This window comes from Canis aureus, chromosome 6 (genome assembly GCF_053574225.1).
Source record: "Canis aureus isolate CA01 chromosome 6, VMU_Caureus_v.1.0, whole genome shotgun sequence".
Taxonomy (NCBI): domain Eukaryota; kingdom Metazoa; phylum Chordata; class Mammalia; order Carnivora; family Canidae; genus Canis; species Canis aureus.
The window spans coordinates 78,686,965-78,706,469 of record NC_135616.1 but is presented as its reverse complement, the minus strand read 5'-3'; the positions used below and the strand labels follow the sequence as shown (position 1 = coordinate 78,706,469).

The window sequence follows — 19,505 nt, the reverse complement described above, 5'->3', positions numbered from 1 at the left end:
GCCGCACTGGCTGGAGGGAGCCGACGCGGGCACTGCGCATGCGCCCCGGCGCCGCTCCGGCCGGCGCCCCCGCCCGCTCCCCTCCGGCCGCCCGGCGCTCCGAGCATGCGCAGCCTCGCTCCGCGCCCCGCCCCGCCCCGCCCCGCCCCGCGCCCGGGTCCCGGATCCCGGATCCCGGATCGCAGCTGGGCCGCGCTCGCCAGGGCCGACGTCCTCCGCGTCCCCGGCGGCTGCTCTTGCTGCCGCTGCTGCTGCTGCTACTGCTGCTGCTGCTGGACGATGCTGCACGACCGCAGGGACCGGACAGCAGGGCCTACACGGGGGGAGCTGCTGTTTAGGGACACGCGCGCCCCGGGACGTGCCCTGCGGCCAGGCCGACGGGCCGGGAGCCCGAGTGGGAGCCCCAGCGGGCCTAAGGGTCGGGTGTTGTCGCTGGTGCACCCTCAGATGGCATGAACCGAATTGATGGAGCTGAGGCTGGGGCTTCATAACCAGGACCGGGAACCTGCAACACCCCAAACCTGTATTAATCTCATCACATCAACATGCTTTTCTTTTCTTTTCTTTTTTATTTTTTTAAGATTTATTATTTATTTATGAGAATACACAGAGAGGAGACAGAGACACAGGCAGAGGGAGAAACAGACTCCATGCAGGGAGCCCGACGTGGGACTCCATCCCGGGTCTCCAGGGTCACGCCCTGGGCTGAAGGCAGGCGCTAAACCACTGAGCCCCCCCCCCCCCCCCGGGCTGCCCTCAACATGCTTTTCTTGACTCCATGCTCTCCATGTAAGCGCTCTCACCGGGTGACAGGGCACAGCGCCCCCTCCTCCGTCTCCTGCAGATAAGGCACGGGGTCTTGTGCACAGCAGCCTGCCACCCCCCCCCCCCACCTGGTGTCTGCAAGCCTGTGTGGCTTCCTTTTGTCAGAGCCGCTCTGTTTTCCCAAAAAGACAAAATCTCTGTCCTTGCTCAGTGTGGTCCCTATGTCCACCTGGCGAACTCCTACGCGACAGGGAAGCCTCTGCATGGTAATCCCTTCCTCCAAGAAGCCTTCCCAGACAGCACCTGACACATCGCGGTCAGTGCTGTCACGTAGGTTCCGCTACGGGTCCCAGGGCCCCCTGTGCTTATTCCTGTCACAGCATTTGACACATTGTATCAGCAGCTGATCATCTGTCTTTCCTACTGGCTACACGGTGTATCTCCAGGACCTGTTGACTGCGCAGCCCATCGGAGCGACTCAATTAACATTTAGGGACTAAGAATGGATGTCACTGCAGCTAACACTTAAGGCGATGTGACTCGCTAATTCCTCGCAACTTCTCATTTAAAACATTACCTAATTTTAATTATTGAAAAATCGTGTGTTATCTTCGTCTTTCAGATGAGAAAGCTTTAAGAAAGAAAAATTTTAACTACCCTCTATCGCACAACTAGTAAACTAGCAGATCCAAGATTTGAACCTAGGACGGTCTTACTCCAAAGCCTAAGTTTTAACTACTAGGGTCTCCCTGATATCACCTGCCCTTAAAACAGAAGCAAGACATGTGAAGTATGAGGGGAAGGGCGTTGGACTCAGCTCCACCAGCAAGCAGGCCCTTTTGATCCAGTTTAATCCCTACAATTACTCCACCCTGCGGCGCCTGGGTGGCTCAGCTCAGTCGGTTAAGCAGCTGCCTTCTGCTCAGGTCATGATCCCGGGGTCCTGGAATCAAGCCCCACATCAGGCTCCCTGCTCAGTGGGGAGTCAGCTTCCCCCCCACCCGCCCCTCACCCCACTTGTGCTTTCTCTCCCTCTCATTCTCACTCTCTCAAATAAGTAAATAAAGTCTTTTTTTAAAAATTGCTCCACCCTGAATCGGCTACAGCACTAGTTAAGTCTTGCTAACAATGTGGGCTAGGAAAAGAATATCAGTGAGAAGAATACACCACAATGTGGTTAATGTCATTTTTCGATAATTTAATGAATATTAAGAAAATATTCCTCAGAGGCAAGGCCCCTTTGCTGGGTCACATAGGGGTTAATAAAATTAACCTATGGTTAGTAATTTACAAAGCATGTTCATATGACTACCTTAATTTTCATATCCAGTCTGTGCAACAGGCATTCTTATCTTGCAATTCTAGATGCAGGACTAAAGATCATAGATAATAAGTTGCATGGCCAAGATTTCACGGTTGATTGATATCTAGGTCTGCCTTCACAAACAAACCCAAGTCTTCTGGCTCTACTCTTCCCTGCGCCTCTCCCCTCCCTAGATTATGGAGGCTGACATATACCTAAATAAAATATAACGTAAAAATAATAATAATAATAATAATAATGTAAAAGTGGTAAGTGCTATAAGAGTTAGAAAGTGCAGAGAGAACATCTAGGCCAAGGGATCAGGAGGGGTTTGTGTGTGTGTGTGTGTGTGTGTGTGTGTGTGTGTGTGTGTATGTTTCAGGACTTTAGTTAAATCCAATGTATTCACATTCACCTTCAACTGAATTTCTAGAGCAACAAGTCAAATTAAGAGAAACCTATAGCCTGGACAGGTTGAAGAAAGATACTGAAACATTTCACCAGTTGCTACAATAATGTGCAAGCCAGGACAAGATTCCTAAGGCCAGAACCCCTGTCTAATTGACTTTATGTTGCATATGTGACCTAGCACAGTGCTTCCTTCACAATGGGTGCTGGGTAAATGCTTGCTGAATTTTATTGAAAACCATTTCAACCCAAATAAACATGATAAAGGAAGAAAAGGAAACAGACAGTTGCTCTGACTTGTCCTTTGATTCAGTGGTGATGCATTTAGTAGTAGTGGCATTACTATGACCCCAGTTTGGGAGGAGTGTGTTTAGGAATAGGGGGGAAAGAAATGCCTACACAGAGCAGCTTTTACTTTCAGGGAGGCTGTGAAACTTGGGGTCATAGTAGGCTATTATTAACAGAGAAACACCCTGAGTACAAAGAAGAAGGATTCATTTTCAGGGAGGCAGACACTCTAATAGGGTATTCTTTGTGGTACCTGCAGAATGATCTCTTTTAAAAATTGGAAATCTCTGTAGAATACCACTGTCAGAAAGAAATGCTCTCCACTACCTTCTTGAGATATCTGACTTCAGTAAAAACAAAAACAAAACCCAGTGATTCTTTGGGCCAGCTTGTCCAACTGCACAGGTCTTTCTCTGTTTTTTGGGTTTTTTGTTTTTTGTTTTTTATCTCCAGGCATAGACTATCCATCGGGCAACAGTTACACTATTCCTACAACTATAATTCTCCTTCTATTTCCTTTCTCCTGTAAATCTGCAGTGTGAGCCAAACTTTCTCCTCCATTTTTCTGTCTTTGGAGAGGTGGCATAAACATATTCATTCATTCATTCTCCGTATTGATGGAGTACCTGGGTACTGAGGAGGCAAAGTTGAACAAGACAGCTGAGAAAGCAAACTTTTTTTTTTTAATTTTTTATTTTTTATTTTTTATTTATGATAGTCATACAGAGAGAGAGAGAGAGGCAGAGACATAGGCAGAGGGAGAAGCAGGCTCCATGCACCGGGAGCCCGACGTGGGATTCGATCCCGGGTCTCCAGGATCGCGCCCTGGGCCAAAGGCAGGAGCCAAACCGCTGCGCCACCCAGGGATCCCGAAAGCAAACTTTTAATGAGAAAATGCAGGGATTTGAGGGCCTGAGCAGTCTGGTTCACCTTCACTGTCATGTCTTTATCTCCTAGGCTCAAAGCCTTGTTATTTCACCTGGAGAGATCTTCAGTGTGTCCCCTCAAAAACAGAGAAACAAAGGAACCACTGAGCCATACAGAGTTACTTTCTTAATTGAATGCATGTTTAATATACCACCATCCACATTCAAAAGGTTACACTGAGAGTAGCTAACTCTTATTGAGCACTTTGTATGTATCAGATCCTGTTCTACCTGTATTGGATCCTCACCACAACCGCTTACCCCTCACCACCAGTATCTTCATCTGGAAAATGGAGAAACCAGAGGATTTAAGTAAATGGTGAAGACCTTGTGTTATTTTGAAACTCGAGGAAGTAGGATAAGTAAACTTTGAATCAACCAGATTAAGAATAACCAAGATTGGGGATCCCTGGATGGCTCAGCGGTTTAGTGCCTGCCTTTGGCCCAGTGTGTGGTCCTGGAGTCCCAGGATCAAGTCCCACATCAGGCTCCCTGCATGGAGCCTGCTTCTCTCTCTGCCTGTGTCTCTGCCTCTCTCTCTCTCTGTCTCTGTCTCTCATAAATAAATAAAATCTTTAAAAAAAAAAAAAAAGGAATAACCAAGATTGAGAGGAGGGTGGGGGGCGGGGGAAGCTTAGCTGCTGATGTTTGTAAGTGTTTCGTTGGCTGAAGCTGAGCAGCATCTGATAAACCAATATGGGATAGAAGAGTCTGTGCTGCGTATCCGACATTCTGTCTTTTCTAGACACAGTTGAGGCTTTCATCTGAAGAGCTAACAGAATTTTTTTAAGGATTACCTCATCAACCTGCACAATTTCTGCAAGGCCAGTATGGTAGGAGGCCAAATATGTAGCTGGAGAAACACAGGGAGGACACATGGCTCCCCAAAGTCATACCGTGAATCAGTCTAACCTGAAAAGTGAAACCTGGCTTTCGCGTTCCCAGGGACAGCATTATATTTTCTCAGATCCCAAAGACATGTTTCCTTTCTTGATGCCCTACTCAATCCGAAGTCTGGCTTGAGGTCAAACACTGGTTGGGGAGTGTAGACCCTGGGTTCCATTACTGTTTTGCCACATGATTCGGGGGGAACATATCTCACTGCTCTCCATTTTCCACTGCTGTAAAACAAAGGATGGGACTGGGCAAACTTCTTTTTTTTTTTTTAATCTTATTTATTTATAATAGACATAGAGAGAGAGAGAGAGAGAGGCAGAGACACAGGCAGAAGGAGAGGCAGGCTCCATGCCAGGAACCTGACATGGGACTCAATCCTGGGGCTCCAGGATCACGCTCTGGGCCAAAGACAGGTGCTAAACCGCTGAGCCACCCAGGGACCCCAGGACTGGGCAACTTCTAAGATGCTTCCAACACCAACAGTCTTTAGTGGGAGGCTGACATCTATGTACGTTTTGAGATCATAACTAAAGGCTAAATCAGTCAGATGTCTAGGGTTCAGGATTTAAATCTTTTGGGTAGGAGTTACTTTTTTTTATTTTCAGAAAGCCTTTTGATGAGATTATGCAGAAAGGGTAGGCGAGGTTAGAGAGCAGGAAATGGAATCCTCCCATGAAGGCAGTCACCAAATCCAAACTGGGATGAGAGAAGGGGATGGTTGTAGTTGTTTGTTGTTAGGTACAGGAGTCCTACCACTTAATTCATCAAGATCTAGAGTTTTAGAGTGTCAACCAGTCAAACCAAGAAGACTTTTGTTCTTTTTATCAACTTCTTGATGGAAAATACCTAAGTGTCCATCAGTAGAGGAAAGGACCAATCCAATAAATTATGCTTCACATAGGGATCCATTGCATCAAATGACGAGATCTCTGAGACATCATGTGGTCAAGGAAAAAAGAGAGTGGTTCAGAGCCGTATGTTTTAGTGTGGTATTTAAAAGTCATATATATTCATGGAATATCCTTGGATATTCTTGGAAGGATGCACAGGAAACTGGAGGACTAGTCGAGAGACCTAATTTTTTCCTTTTAATGCTTTGGTAGCATTTGATTCATAAGCAGCTTTACTTATTCAAACTGTAAATTAGTATGTATACTTCCACTTCTTCACTCCTCCCTGGCAGTGTGCTTCTGCACCTCGCACAGTACTGAAATTGTTCTCACAAAAGTCCTTAATGAGCTCCTTGTTTAGACTCTTCTGCTGTTGTGTCTTTGGCCTCTGGGGCATGTGGTACTGATGAGTGTCCCTTTGTTCTTAAAACCTTTTTTAAGAGAGACCTTTTCTCTCTCAGGTTCCATGGCCCTCCTGGAAACACCTGGTTTTTCTCACTTTTCAAAGCTCTTCTCTGCTGCTCTTCCAGCATCCTTTGTTTGCTCACCCACGCAATAGAGGAGCTACTCAAAACTCAATCCCTGGTTCCCTCCTTCCTCTCAACGCTCCCATTCTTGGCATTGCAACAGTGTCTTTATGGCTTCCATTCTTAGGTGATTCCCTAATCTATATCTCTGCTTCTGACTCCTCTCTAACTTCCTATACCTGCTGGTCATTTCCACCCGGATACAGCCATAGGACCTCAAATTCAATAATGAAAAACAAACTTTCCCCCACTCTCCTCTCCCTGGGCTTCTTGTCACAGTCTCCCAAATTTGACAAATGACACCATTCTGTGCTTATATGTGTCATCATCATCCTTGAGCTCTCTTTTCTCATCCCGTCTACCCAAGCAGCCCAAATATCTCTCATTTCCATTTACTCATTTCTATTCCCATGAATTTCTCATTTCCTCTTTTCCTCCCACTCAGTTTCTGTCTCCCTCTTTACTTTTTTCTATTGAAGTGTGGTTAACACACAGCGTTACTTTAGTTTCAGGTATACCACATAGAGATTCAGGAAGTGTCTATGTTATGCTATGCTTACTACAGTGTAGCTACCACCTGTCACTATACGTGGCTATTACAATTGCATTGACTATATTCCTGATGCTGTACCTTTCATCCTTGTGACTTATTCAGTCCATAACTGGAAACCCGTACCTCCCACTCTCCTTCTCCCATTTGCCCATTCCCTCACCCTCTGCCTCCCTGGCAACAATTGGCTTCTTCTAGTTTCTCTTTTTGAACCTGAATTTTGACTATTCAACAATATTCACAGTCAACAAACTTTAATTTCAGACTCTATGTCCAATACTATACTAGATTTTTCCCTTACTGCATCTTATTTGATTATAAAATAACATGTAACATGGGAATTAATCTCATTTTACAGATGGAAAAAGGAGGCTCAGAGGGATTAAGAGAATTTCTCAAGGTTTCACAGAAAGAATAGAGTTGACAAACTCGTGGCTTCTGGTTTCAAGTGCTGGGATCTTTCCATCCCCACTTGCCTACTTGGTGGTGATGCCTTGCTGACTAGATGTAGTCTAAACATTTGCCTTGACTTTGAAGATCCTCTGCAAAATGACCCATTCATATTTCCCCAGGACTCTCCTATTCATATCAAGCCAAATTACTCTCAAGATTGTCAACACATTTAATCCTTCACAAGGCTTATTGGTTTGGATTAATTCATTAACTGCCCTGAATAATGCCCTCTACCAGATCAACAAAAGCCATTGAAATATCGTCTTAAAATAAACCTCAAATGCCACCTGTGCCATGGAGCTTTCCCTGCCCACTGTCCCATTCCTACAGGCTTCCCGCATCTATTTGTGCCCTCTTATGGTGTGCTTTGTCTCGAATCATAATTTTTTCTGTGCACCATAATAGAAGAGACAATCTTGTCTCACTTTATAACCTCCTCCAGTGCCTTACATATAATAGACCACATGAAGTATTTGCTGAATAGTTGAAAGAATCAGTGAATTAACAGGCAGCAAAAAATACATATTAACACACATTTTAGGGCCTTGAAACAGATCAATATAACTTCACTAGCTTAAATGGGAATTAAAAATGGAAAGTTGATGTCCTTAAGACTATAGTGGTTCCCAATGGTTCCTCAATACTAGTCTATTATGGTTTATTAGAAATTATTCAGAGAAAACATAAAGTGATTTTTTTCATAAAATTGCTTTTTTTCCTCTAAAGGATTATTTTTTAATTATGAGATTATTCCCTTCTTGCTTTTTTTCCTGTTAAAATGTCCTTTCTCTTATAAAATAATGATAGTCATTGATGACGGTTGAGCTTTTATGTATCCTCACTGGTGAAATAAAAAGTTAATAACCTTATGTTCTTTACTCTCCAGTTTATCCATTTATTCATTCATTTGGGAAACTTGGCTGCTTTGTGAAATCCCAAAGTGTGGAGGCCACTGCTCTACTCAGCCGAATTAAGTAAATTAGTCTAGATTAGCATCTTAAACAAAACCGGCTGCAAATAACAAAAATCTGGCTTTTTCAGAAAAAAGCCAAAATCTGTTGTTTTTGTGTATTATATTTGCTATGGAAACCATTATTTTTTTTTTAAGATTTTATTTATTTATTCATGAGAGAGAGAGAGAGAGAGAGAGAGAGAGAGGCAGAGACATAGGCAGAGGGAGAAGCAGGCTCCATGCAGTGAGCCTGACGCGGGATTTGATCCTGGATCTCCAGGATCATGCCCTGGGCTGAAGGCAGGCACTTAACCGCTGAGCCACCCAGGAATCCCGGAAACCATTATTATTGTAATTTCAAATATGCTGATATTTGAAAAGTCATGGCATATGGGCTAAATTATTGACGTTTGGTTGTTGTTTTTTTTGTTTGTTTGTTTGTTTGTTTTGTCACTAAGTATATAAATCAAATCTTCCTTTAAGGCACTATTTAGGAGCTATGCTTCAACTTTTGTGGCCCTCTTTCTAAATAGACCTGGAACTATCAGTAGACATAGGAAATGATCATTCCTTTCATTATGACCTATAGACAGCTGGAAAAATATACTGTAGTTCTTTCTGTTGTTTGATCTTTTCAGTCGGGATACTAGGAGACTTTTGAATATGATTTTGATTAATGGAAACAAAATATGTGGCTTCCTTCTCCTGATTTAGTTTTCTCATCTGCTCCCCATCTTCCTCATAATTTTCTAGATCAGAGAAATGTAACTTCCTGTTTAGTTTCTTATGCTGTTAAGTTAAAGGTTCTGGATAAAACTAGAAGAGGAAAATCACAGCCTAACGTTGGGAATTAGAAAAGACAAAAGCTTGTGGCATCCCAAATGATATTCTTTATGGAATTTACATAGCTCAGAACATAATTCTTGCCATAACTTTACTTTTAGGTGACTCAGAAATGAAAGCTACAGTTGGAAAGGAAAGAAAAGCAACAAATGGCCTAGTGAGTGAAAAATGTGCTGAGGTAGTCCTCCACAATTCCAAAATAAAAGAGGTTTGTTTAAAAATAGAAGCAATACTCTGGTGCTTTTACTAATCCACTTAAAATCTGTTTTAAGCTATTTCTCACTGTATTTTAAAACTTCTTTTTGTTACATTACATTAGTGGACATAATTCAGAAAAATAACCATTTGTAAATAAAATAGGATATTTTATTTGTAAGCAAAACTGGAAATGCTAGGAACCACCTTGGATGTGTGCAAATAAGAACAATTATCTTCCTACTGAGTCTTGTATATTTATGTTAATAATCAGGTGGATGAGTTCAGGCAGGTACATCATTTAAGTTTTTGTTTCACACTGGAGATAGATTGTATTGTTTATCTTCCATGGGCCACTTAGCTAGTTTGGTTAACTTTTTAGAGTGAGGGTGGGAGTGAGAAATGGGAGCAAAGATGTGGGGGTGAGATTAGAAAGAGGTGGTTGTAAGCACAACCTGTTCCCAAATCCTGGCCTGCACTTTTTTTTTAAGTATGTTATTTTTTTTCTTCACTAAAAAGGCAGGAAATTACTATAAATAATGTAAGAAAAACTACATCAATACAAAAAAAATAGAAAACTTTTTTTTTAAAGATTTTATTTATTTATTCATGAGAGACACAAAGAGAGAGGCAGAGACACAGGCAGAGGGAGAAACAGGCTCCCCACAGGGAACCCCATGTGGGACTCGATCCCAGGACCCCAGATCAGGACCTGGGCTAAAGGCAGATGCTCAAACACTAGGTGTCCCTAGAAAACATTCTAATTGCAATCGAGTGTATTTTTCATACTTAAAACTTACAAGTTTTTTCTCATAATAAAAGCAATCCATATTCATTTCTTTAGTTATTTTCAATTCTTAGGATCCAGAAATTGGATCCTTTTTTTCCTTTAATCATTTTAATTATTTATTTGAGAAAGATTATAAGCAGGGAGAAGGGGCAGTGGGAGAGGGAGCAGCAGACCCTCCTTCTCCAACAAGGAGCCTGATATGAAGCTGGATACCAGGATGCTGGGATCATGACTTAAGCCAAAGGCAGATGCTCAACTGACTGGTCACCCAGGGGCCCCACATTTCTTTAATTTAAAAAGTACTGGGGCAGCCTGGGTGGCTCAGCGGTTTAGCGCCACCTTCAGCCCAGGGCCTGATCCTAGAGACCTCAGATCCAGTCCCACATTGGGCTCCCTGCATGGAGCCTGCTTCTCCCTCTGCCTGTGTCTCTGCCTCTCTCTCTGTGTCTCTCATGAATAAATAAATAAAATCTTTTAAAAAAGTATAAAAAAGCAAATGAAAAAATAAACAGCTATAATTTCACCACCTAGAGATATGCTTTATATATCCTTCCATTCATTTTGTAACAAAATAAGCTTATATTGTACAGTTATAACTTTTTTTAAATTTATTTATTTTATTTATGATAGTCACAGAGAGAGAGAGAGAGAGAGGCAGAGACACAGGCAGAGGGAGAAGCAGGCTCCATGCACCGGGAGCCCGACGTGGGACTCGATCCCGAGTCTCCAGGATCGCGCCCTGGGCCAAAGGCAGGCGCCAAACCGCTGCGCCACCCAGGGATCCCTGTACAGTTATAACTTGTTTCTTTTACATAATATTATTAATGTCCCTTGATACTAATGGATACTCATGTAAAACATCAGAGTAACACAAAATAGAATTTCATTGCAAGGATGCATTTTTTTAAATTTTAGCCACTCCCCTATTATAGGATATTTTTGTTATTCCTATATTTTTTGTTTTTATGAATACTGCTGTAAGGAATACCCTAGGACATCTATCTTTGCCTACTGACCTACTGATTATTCTTACATATGGATAATTTTTTTTTTAAGTGAGAAAGAGAGAGTGTAAGCAGAGGGAGGGACAGAGGGAGAGAGAGAATCCTAATAGGCTCCATGCTCAGCACAGAGCCCAACGCAGGGCTCCATCTGTTTTCTCTGTCTTATAAATGAATAAAAATCTTAAAAAAAAAACTAATTTCTCATTTTTTATTAGGGTATTCATCCTCTCATATTCATTTGTGAGAGAGATATATATAAAATGTATTAACTCTTTATCAAATACAGTCATGTTTTTCAAGCCATTGAAAACATTTCCCTTTTAGTGTCAATTGCAGCATTTTGGGGATGTTTTTCTGTATTGAATTCTGTCAATCTTTTCATTTCTAGTTTATGCCTTAAAAGTTAAACTTTATTTATTTATTTTTAAAGATTTTACTTATTTATTCATGAGAGACAGAGAGAGACCCAGAGAGAGAGGCAGAGACACAGGCAGAGGGAGAAGCAGGCTCCGTGCGGGGAGCCCGAGGCAGGATTCCATCCTGGGACCCGGGTCACGCCCTGAGCCGGAGGCAGATGCTCAACCTCTGAGCCACCTGGGCCGCCCCAATGTTAAACTTTAAAAAGCTATTGTTCCACGGCCACCCTAATCAAAGGTTATTTAATGTCTACATGAAGTAACAAAGGAATTGTCACAGGCATTTTGTTATTGTTTTTTTTTTTTTTTTTTTTTTTTAAAGATTTTATTTATTTATTCATGATAGTCACAGAGAGAGAGAGAGAGGGGCAGAGACACAGGCAGAGGGAGAAGCAGGCTCCATGCAGGGAGCCCGACGTGGGATTCGATCCCGAGTCTCCAGGATCGCGCCCTGGGCCAAAGGCAGGCGCCAAACCGCTGCGCCACCCAGGGATCCCCATTTTGTTATTGTTATTATTTTCTTAAAGATCATATTTATTTGCTTATTTATGAGAGACAGACAGAGAGAGGAGCAGGCCCCATGCCAGGACCCGGATGCGGCTTGATCCCAGGTCTCCAGGGTCACACCCTGGGCCAAAGGCAGGCGCTAAACCGCTGAGCCACCCAGGGATCCCTTAACACAAGCATTTTAATCCGAGTTATATCAACAGTGTTGACCGTGAAGACAGTGTTTTCGGAGAGAGTGTCCTTAGGCTAATTTCATTCTTTAACCAACTTTCTCTACTCTGCAGCTAAACTATTCCCAGTTTTGTTTTGCTTTGTTTTTTCATTTTCTTTTTCTGTTCTCCTGAGATTATTTTCACTGGAATTAGCTCTTTTCCATGTAGATTTACAACCAAGATTTTATTTTTTTTGTAAAGCTCTTTGGCTCACAGCGAACTCTACAGCAACCTGCTGCTGTAAGTTGTCTTTCTTGTGGTCATTACTTTTAACAGGTTCAATTTCCCTGAGTCACATTTTTATACTTCCAATTTTGTTAAAAATACGTGATTCTCAAAAAAAAAAAAATGTGATTCTCCAAGCAGCTTTCTATCTATCACAACTTTGTATGCAGTCGAGGCCATTGTGTGTGTGTGTGTGTTATTTCTACTAGTGATTTTCATTATGAATCGAATAAAAGAATGACGGAGTCCCAAGGGATGCAAATGCAGTGGCCACTGTACCCCACAGAGAGCCGAGAGTGGGACCCCTGGCCCGCTTAGGGACAGTGAGTGATATGGTCGTTTAAAAGATGTTCACAAATTCTTTGAGTTTCCCTTCAAAAGATAGAGTCTGGTTCCCCGTCCCTTGAGTTTCTCTTCAAAAGATAGAGCTGGAAAAAGGGACTCCGTTCTAAAGAATAAGAAAACCACACAAAGGACAGTGTCCATAGCCTAGTCAGTGGGGACAAGGTCATAAAAGGCATTGCAACCTTGTGCCTCAGCTCTCTGGGATCTCTCCTGGGGGAAATCCGTCCGCTGTGTTGTAAGGACACTCAAGCCCTCACAGGCAGGTCCCCTGCGTGAGGGACCCAGCTGCCTGCTGGCAGTCATGCGGAGAGCCGTTCTGGAAGCTGATCCTCCAGGCCCTGGCAGGCCATCAGGAGCCAATAGCCCTCTGGGAGGCTGAGCCACAGCGACTCCTAGACCACCCCTGGACTCCAGGCCCTCAGAAACAACGGGATAGTTTGGGGTTAATTCATTATGCAGCAACAGTAAAGAGGCTCCGACAATGCACTGGGGCAGGGGTCACAAAGGACTCCCTGGAGACGGTGACAGGGCTGTGATTTGCTCTCCCCACGACATTACAGCAAATGTCCCTCCCTGTATTGCTTCTCCAACCCCCTCAAAACACCTTCTCCTTTCAATCTCGTCCCTCTACACCTTCTTGTCCTCATCCTTCTTCTCCTCCCCATTCTCTCTCTCTCTCTGTCTCCCCTTTTCTCTTCCCAATCAGAGAGCAATGGGAAGAGTTGTGTAAACTACTCTGGATCTTCCGTAAGAAGCAAACAGCTTTGATGATTACCTATTACTCCCTCCAAGAAATAGTCATTTCCATGGTGTAGATTGATCTGTGATAGACAGACACTCCCTCTCTCGTCCCAGTCCTCCTAAAATGTATACCCATTTTGTGCCCCTTGTGGAGGGCGTGGAGGGCACCACAAGACTTCAAGTGAACTGCTTAGGAAATAGCTATTTTATTTATACCTTAGGGAATATTTAAAATCAACTTTAAACTTTAAATATTCCACGGTGATTTAGTGATTCTAAATCATCTAATTAGACACTTGAGGTTTTGTTTTTTTGTTTTTTGTTTTGTTTTGTTTTTGATGAACAGAACTAAAAGGATGGATCCATAGCTCTAAACGTCTTTGGCCAAGAAGAAAACTTGCTGACAGAGCCAGGCTGAGTAGCTGAAAACACAGAAGTAAAGCTTATTTGTCTCACTCTTCACAAAGTTTGCATTTTGACATTTTGGTAAAATTGCTTACAGAATTGTCCATTCTACTTAGAATTCATTTGGGCTCAACTGTTCACCAACTGGACCTCTCCAAGGGCTGCTTGAGCGTCCTCACAAAGCGGCATCGGGATTCACCTGGAAGATTCTTTCTCCGAGAGAGCAACAGTTATGAAAGACAGGATGTAGTTTGTAGTTTAAGTAATAATTAGATTTTAAATTTATTTATTCCTGTTACACAAATAAAGCATTTTGGGGGGGGGGGTGGTGGCTAGGTGGCTCAGTTGGTTAGGTGTCTGCCTTCAGCTCAGGTCATAATCTCCAGGTCCAGGACCGAGCCCCACATCGGGCTCCCTGCTCAGAGGGGAGTCTGCTTCTCCCTCTCCCTCGGCCTGCCACTCCCTCTGCTTGTGCGCGCTCTCTCTCTCTCTCTCTCTCTCTGTCAAGTAAATAAATAAAATATATATTTTTTAAAAAGCATTTTAATTGCCTCTTCCTTTGGGCACAGGTGGAGGTGGAAGTTTCTCTCAGTAATCAGACTTATGATGTATATATATTGTTCTTTGATGTGCTTGTTGGAGATGTTCCCAGCCCAGCACACTCCTTCTATCTACTACATAATATTCCACAGAATAAGTGTCAGCACCTTGATGAACATTTGGGTTGCTTCATCCACTGTTTAATTATTACCACTTTTGTGCACAATTTGAGTACAGGGGCTGGAATCTAAGGGAGAGAGTTTGAGACTGTAGATCCAAGGTGAAGGTGCCTCTTTTTTTTTAACAGCTCTCTTGGCAAATACTCTCTGGGATCCATCAGCTCTAATATGTTTTGTGTCTTGATTTCTTTCCTTCGATAAATTGTTTTCCACCAGACACTTCCAACTGAACATCTAAATGAATAGTATATTATCTTGTGGAATAATTATAGGTGATAAAGCCATAAAAACTCAAAATATGACTATACACAGAACTGTCTCTTCTGAAACATAGTAACTACCACAGCAAATGTTTGAATGAATGCTTAGGTAAGTTGCCTACCAAGCTAACACTCATTCCCCAAACAAAATCCCAACATTGTACAAGAGGGCCACTGCCTTAAATTTAAACCTAAAAAGGATTAGAAGCAGTATTCAATTTAGAAACATCACTTCTGGGATCCCTGGGTGGCGCAGCGGTTTGGCGCCTGCCTTTGGCCCAGGGCGCGATCCTGGAGACCCGGGATCAAATCCCACGTCGGGTTCCTGGCGCATGGAGCCTGCTTCTGCCTCTCTCTCTCTCTCTCTCTCTCTGTGTGACTATCATAAATAAATAAAAATTAAAAAACAAACAAACAAAAAAAAACATCACTTCTACTCAATGATGCTCCAGTTGATGAAATGCTAAAATAACAATTGTAGTTCAAAGCCCTGCACTGTGTTGCTTTAGACATTCCAAAGGGACTAAAGAGAATGCTGAGTAAAACAATGAGGGCGAAAGCCGGCCTAGGGGAAGGATGGGCCACATGACCTCTGAGGCTTCCTTCAATCTGAGTTTGGTGACGCTCCAGTGATTATGCACGGTGTCGTAGAACTTATTAAAAAATTATTTTGCTGTCATCTTTTTAAAAATATATACATATATTGTAATTTAGAACCACATCGTGTGGTTTTCACTACAAGGTGTTTTTTTTTAACTGATTCAGTAGGATCTCAGGTCCTTTTTTTGAGAGAAAATTGCCTAAAAGGGAACGCATTGCCACACTCTTTCCCAGCAAATGCCTTAGCTCTTTCTAGATTCCAAATTCTAGAACTAAAACTACACTATGTAACAAATACTTGCCAAGAGGATGATTGGTTTTTGATGGAAGGTCTGACTGCAACACCCATATTTCTCATTGCCTGCTTGCCCTGAATGTCTTAAATAAAAGGTGAGAACATAATTCACAAAGGAAGAAAATCGGCCTAAACGTAACAGTGTGGATTTGTTTTACTTGGTGTGTGTTGTTTTCAGAATTTGTAAAAACAACAAACAAAAAACTAATCCCTGACACAGAGTTGTATGATGAATATAGTTATAAATGTCCAGCCAAGTTTTAAATCTCAGCAAAGGAAGGTTGGGGAGCCCCCGGGGTGGCTCAGTCGGTTAAGTATCTGCCATTGGCTCAGGTCATGATCTTAGGGTCCTGGATGGAGCCTTGGGTGGGCCTCTCTGCTCAGCACAGAGCCTGCTTCTCTCCCTCTGCAGCTCCCTCTGCTTGTGCTCTCTTTCTCTCTCTGTCAAATAAATAAAATATTTAAAAAAGAGAGGGGGAGGGAGGCTTAAATGGCAAGTGCTGGGTGGACAGTGCCCTCACTATGGCACAACTATGAAAACAAAGAGGCATTTATGAGTCTTGTCGGTCACTTAATGCTCCAGTCTGTCACCAGCCAAACATAAGGTTCCTAGAGCTGTTAGTGAAGTCTGTCTGGAAAACTCTAATATTATTTTGGCCCAGAGACTTCATTAGGTAATAATGCGCCTTTACAGTTCAACAAAACGAAGAAAACTTCAAGCTCAATGTATCATACAACCAATTTGATTTTTGTTGGTTGGTTTCCTTTAACTATCTCTTGATCAGAAGAGTCAAACAACCATTAAAAACCACAGCTTACTGTTTAAATTTGATATAATTCACTTTGAATTAAAAAAAAAAAAGAAAGTCACAGTAATTGCAGTGGAGCTGTGTGTAGGACAGCTCTGCCTTTGTGGGTTGCAATCTTATTTTAGAGCCTAATTAGAGAAGATTCTTCTCCGATACTTTCTCTACTCAATTTTAAGAAATGTGTTACAGAGAATGTTCTGCTGGAAAAGCAGAAATAAAAATAGTATAAGAACGGACTCATACAATAGTTCTCAACTCCCCGTGTCTCTATTCCCCATATCACTTGTCAACTAAAATACCTGAAGCAGAGGGAGCCTGCCCCATTTAAAAAGCCTTAAATGGCAAAAGGAAGATTGTAGAGGCATAAAAAATCAACTAACTGTTTATGTCAGTTGGTTGGCATCATTCTTTGTGTCCCTTCACTGCCTAAAGTCCCTGTGGGACTCCCTCACAGCCCACTCCCACTCAGCTTCTGGGTCAAGCCATGCGGGGCCCCTTGAGACATAAGGCGATGCAGAATCACCACATTCTAGGTGTCTTCGGGGATATGTTCTACTCCAGCTCTGCACCAAACCACAAGCCGACTTATGTAACTGAGACTCAGTTTCCCCATTTTGAAATAAGAGTGTAGAAGAAGACATTAATGACTGCCAAATTCCACGGCCTAAGTGAAGCTCAATCACACCTGGCATCTAAATCTGCCTTTTTTTTAAAAAAAAAAAAAATCTACCTTTTAAAATAGTTTCTATTATTGTATAAAGAATTATCCACTCTATTGCTTTTCAGTTTACCCTCTGTATTGTTGATCTTGGGCATGCTTTCTTTAAAATTCTTTTCCTGTTTTTCCTCTGTCTCCTGTTCCCTCAGCAGATTCTTCTCTCTTTCTGTCCCCATTCTCCATCCCAGCCTGTTTGAATTTCCTTCATCATTTGCTTGTTTTCATTAAATGCTGCTCTCCCTTCACTGTTACCTTAGGTGAAGCAGTTTCAGAAAGCACTGCTTGATTTTATTTTATTTTTATTTTTTTGCACTGCTTGATTTTAAAGAGTTCATTTGCTCTACTATAAGTAAAAAATGCTGTTATTAAATCCATGTACATAAGACATCATGACTCAAGTTCAAAATGTCATAATAGTATTTCTAACATCATGCAGTATGTAGTCGCCGTACTAAGCAACTGAGGTAACAATTTGAAGGCATTAAAAAACAACAACAATTTGAAGGCATAAGTCAGGTAGTGTTGGTTTTACTAGATTAAATTTTTTTTTAATTTTAAAATATTTCAAGCATACAGAAATTTACAGAAAATAATATAAAGTGCTAGCCACTGATCTTTGTTAAATCTGAATATTTTGCTATATTTGCTTCAACTTAAAAAATATTTTTTTAAGAAGATGTGTTTTTTTTAAATTTTTATTTATTTATGATAGTCACACAGAGAGAGAGAGAGAGAGAGAGAGAGAGAAAGAGAGGCAGAGACACAGGCAGAGGGAGAAGCAGGCTCCATGCACTGGGAGCCAGATGTGGGACTCGATACCGGGTCTCCAGGATCGCGCCCTGGGCCAAAAGCAGGCGCTAAACCGCTGCGCCACCCAGGGATCCCCTAAAAAATATTTTTTTAAGTAGGCTCCACACCCAACGTAGGGCTCAAATTCATGTTCCCTAAGATCAAGAGTTGCATGCTCCCTCAATTGAGCCTGCCAGGCATCCCGTGCTCCAACTTTTTAAGATTTTATTTCTCTATTTGAAAGAAAGAGAGCACGTGCACATGAGCAGGGGGAGGGGCAGAGGTAGAGAGAGTGAGCATCCCAAGCATATTCCCTGCTGAGCATGGAGCCTGAGATCATGACCTGAGCTGAAATCAAGAGTCAGAAGCTTAACCAACTGAGCCACCCAGGGGTCCCTCAACTTTTAAAAAATAAAATGTTACAGATGCAGTTAAAACCTTCTGTAGATTCTATCCCATTCCATTCCTCACCTTCTGCCTCCCATGTATGCACTATTACACACCCACTGTTTTTCCTCTTGTATCTTCTTATGATTTTATTATATACAAATGTGTGATAAAATGCAGTGCTGACATGTATTTTTAAATTTTTTTTAAAGATTTTATTTATTTATTCATGAGAGAAACAGAGAGAGAAAGAGAGAGGCAGAGACACAGGCAGAGAGAGAAGCAGGCTCCATGCAGGGAGCCTGACATGGGACTCGATCCCGGGTCTCCAGGATCACACCCTGGGCTGAAGGCGGCGCTAAACCTCTGAGCCACCTGGGCTGCCCTGTATTTTTAAATTTTATATAAATGATGTCATACTGTCTTTCAATGTTGAGAGTTACCCATGTTCACTGACTTAGTTTAAGTTCATTCATTTTGATTGTTGTATAGTGTTCTTTTATATGAATATACTGCAATTTATTTATCTATTTTACTATGAATGGATATTTAGATGTTTTCTAATCATTCACTGTTGCAAATGGTGTTAGATTAAATATTATTTTTAAAAATATTTTATTTATTTATTCATGAGAGACACACAGAGAGAGGCAGAGACACAGGCAGAGAGAGAAGCAGGCTCCATGTAGAGAGCCCGATGTGGGACTCGATCCCAGGAGCCCGGGATCGTGACCCAAGATAAAGGCAGATGCACAACCACTGAGCCACCCAGGTGCCCCAGAATAAATATTCTTTTACCTATTTTCTTGGACATGTGTATGAGAGTAGCTGAGGATTGTGAAGCTGCACACCTTCAAACTAAATACGTATTTCTAAATTACTCTCAAAAGTGTGCCAATTTAAGCTCCCACCAGGCATATGGGGCTTCAACTATTCCACATCCATACCGGAACTTGAGATTACCAGAGAGTTTCACATTGTTTTTTCTGATATAATACATGAAAATGCTGGCTTGGTTATAATTTGTTTCTGTATCTCTTTGATTACAAGTGAATTTGAGCAGTTTTGCTTCACATTAATTAAATTTCTCCTTTGACTTGACTATTCATATCCTTTGCCCATTTTACTTTTGAATTGTCTTTATCCTATTTTGAATTTTTCCTTTGTGGATTGTGTGAAATAGGTATGTAGTTTTATTTCTTTCATGGGACTGACCAGTTTTTCCACCACCAATTACTGAAGAGTCGTGCTTTCTGCATTGGTGTATAACACCCTATAGCGTTTTC

General features: G+C 42.0%; 1 protein-coding gene and 2 long non-coding RNA genes across 5 annotated transcripts in view; 2 read left to right on the top strand and 1 right to left on the bottom strand.

Moving 5' to 3' along the window:
* The first annotated feature begins 12,760 nt into the window (after nt 1-12,760).
* LOC144316474 (uncharacterized) lies at nt 12,761-14,135 on the top strand. Its single transcript, XR_013382455.1, has 3 exons — nt 12,761-13,243; nt 13,584-13,673; nt 13,759-14,135. It is a non-coding gene; the product is annotated as an uncharacterized LOC144316474 (long non-coding RNA).
* Nucleotides 13,428-17,471, bottom strand: LOC144316475 (uncharacterized). Its single transcript, XR_013382456.1, has 2 exons — nt 17,117-17,471; nt 13,428-14,136 (listed from the first exon to the last, which is right to left on the bottom strand). It is a non-coding gene; the product is annotated as an uncharacterized LOC144316475 (long non-coding RNA).
* Nucleotides 15,494-19,505, top strand: part of DDX59 (DEAD-box helicase 59) — an 84,341-nt gene continuing 80,329 nt past the window's right edge. For all 3 annotated transcript variants that reach the window (XR_013382451.1, XM_077902408.1, XM_077902407.1), the window contains exon 1: nt 15,494-15,611. The gene's annotated coding sequence lies outside the window, so the exon portion shown is untranslated. The remainder of the gene's footprint in view (nt 15,612-19,505) is intronic.